Source organism: Plecotus auritus (assembly GCF_963455305.1).
Source record: "Plecotus auritus genome assembly, chromosome: 1".
NCBI lineage: Eukaryota > Metazoa > Chordata > Mammalia > Chiroptera > Vespertilionidae > Plecotus > Plecotus auritus.
This window is the reverse complement of record NC_137770.1, coordinates 72,899,950-72,902,393: the sequence shown is the minus strand read 5'-3', so window position 1 is coordinate 72,902,393 and position 2,444 is coordinate 72,899,950. Positions and strand designations below refer to the sequence as shown.

At 39.4% G+C, this 2,444-nt stretch overlaps 1 pseudogene across 1 annotated transcript; it reads left to right on the top strand.

Moving 5' to 3' along the window:
- The first annotated feature begins 975 nt into the window (after positions 1–975).
- Positions 976–2,237, top strand: LOC308235959 (apoptosis inhibitor 5-like; annotated as a pseudogene). The gene is made up of 2 exons: positions 976–1,713; positions 1,917–2,237. The product of its transcript is annotated as an apoptosis inhibitor 5-like (transcript).
- The last annotated feature ends 207 nt before the right edge of the window (positions 2,238–2,444 follow it).

The window sequence follows — 2,444 nt, the reverse complement described above, 5'->3', positions numbered from 1 at the left end:
GACATTGAGTATCTTTTCATTTACTTCTAGGCCATTTGTATATCTTAGAGAAATGTCTATTCAAGTCTTCGTGCATTTTTTAGTAGAGTTATTTGATTTTGTTGTTGTTGAATTTCATCCATGTTCTTTACATGTTCTGAATGTTAACCCTTACAGAAATATGATTTGCAAATATTTTCTCCCATCATTCTTTTTGTTCTGTTGATTATGCCCTTTGATACACAAATGTTTTTAAGTTTGATGTAGTCCCATTTTCCTCTAGCATTGTCATTTCCAGTGTATGTGTTATACCTCCTTTGTTAAACTTATTCCTAAATATTTTATTCTTTTTGATGCTATTTTAAATGGAATTGTTTTCTTAATTTTATATTTGGATTGTTCATTGCTAATGTATCGGATTACAACTGATGTTGTGTTGATTTTATATCCTGCAACTTTTCTGAATTTATTAGCTTAATAATTTTTTATTTTTTGTGGATTCTTAAAGTAGGTATGTGTATTTTTTTCCCATGACTTCTGAGAATAGAGATAATATTACTTCTCCTCTAAACACTCTGTGTACTCTCTTCTTTTCCTTTCATTTGAAGCTTGTTCATGTTTTCAAAACTGCAACATTTTTATCATCATTCAATACATCAGAACAATTAAGAATTGCCTGGTAAAGTGACTGGCTGCAGCTGAAAGCTTAATAGTGCAGCTCATGGGCTCGTCAGAGGCAGTGATGGCACTGGTGAGGACTGCAATGACAAGGACCTGTTGTTGACCATTCTGACCGTGGAGGAGGTTTACCAGGATTATGGCATCCTAGCCAATGGCACAGAGCACATGGGCCAGGCGGCTCAGTTGGCTAGAGCATCACCCCATACACCAAAAGGTTGCAGGTTGATTCCAGGTCAGGGCACATAGATTTCAGGTTCGATCCCCCATCTGGGCATGTACCGGAGGCAACCAATTGATCTCTCTCTATCAGTAAGCATGTCCTTGGGTGAGGATTGGGGGGCGGGGAAAGACACCTACCAAGTGATATTGGATGGTGTGAAAGGTGGTGCCAAGGAAAAAAGATTAGTAGCTCAGTTCATATCAAACTTCTTTAAGCATTTTCTAGAGTTGGCTGCTTCTGCTATCAATGCACAGTCCTTTGTGAGAATGAAGATGTATCAATTTGCTGGCAAGCAGTTAAGAACTTCCTCAATTTGCCACTAGAGAAAATCTTCCCCCAGTGGCAAATATTCTAATACAACTTTTGCAGATGACTGCAGAATTTAACTTAGTGAACAATGCCTTGTTAACTTTATTTAAGATGGATGTAAAAGGAACTTTAGGTGGCTTATTCAGCCAAATTCTTCAAGGAGAGGACATTCTTAGAGTATGAGCAATCATAATCCTTTCTACAAAATTAAGACTTTACCAGATGGAGTCTTAACAAAGGAAGTAAAGGAACTTATACTAACGGAACCCAAAAAGGTCCTAGAAGATGTGACTCAGGAAGAATTTGCCCTGTTCATGAAGATACTATCTGGGTTAAAAAGCTTATAGACAGTGAATGGAATACAGCAACTTGTAGAGTTGGTAGCTGAACAGACAGACCTGGAACAAACCTTCAACCCAGCAGATCCCAACTGCATGGACAGGCTCTTACAGTGCATTTGGCAGGCGGTACCTCTCTTTTAAAATGTGCATTCTAGCCCTAGCCAGTTTGGCTCAGTGGATAGAGTGTCGGCCTGCGAACTGAAGGGTCCCAGGTTCGAATCTGGTCAAGGGCACATGCCCAGGCTGTGGGCTCCATCTCCAGTGGGGGGTTTGCAGGAGGCAGGTGGTCAATGATTCTCTCTTATCATTGATATTTCTATCTCACTCTCCCTCTTCCTTCCTCTCTGAAATCAATAAAAAATATTTTTTAAAAATGTGCATTCTACATGGTTTGTGACTTCTGTGAGCAGGCTCACCCTGACCTCAGGTCCTTGACTACCCCAGTGGAAAGTCTCGATATACAGTTGGAGTCATTGACATTGTTGATGGAGATGATTCCATTTTGTGGTGACATGGAAAGGTTAGAAACAAATCTAAGGAAACGGATAAATTATTGGAATATATGCCTCCCTCCAGAAGAAGCAGAAAATGAGGAGAATCCTGGCAATGAAGAACCGAAGCTGCAATTCAGTTATGTGGGATCATTGGATTATGCCCCCAGGTCTTGCCTTCATCCATTAACTTCACCTTGTTGGGGTTGGGTTTAAGCCAGTTTTACTTCATTCTGGAGATTTCAAATGAAAAGTTACTTTGAAATTTAAAATGTAGGGCATTGCTCCTTCTCAAAATGATGAGAAGGAAAGGTGTAATTGGTTGTTGCTTGTTAACTATCCATAGCTATCTCAGCAAACAAAGCATGGATATAAACAGTGTTATTCCCCCTTTCCCCTAGTCTATTGGCATTTATTCACTTT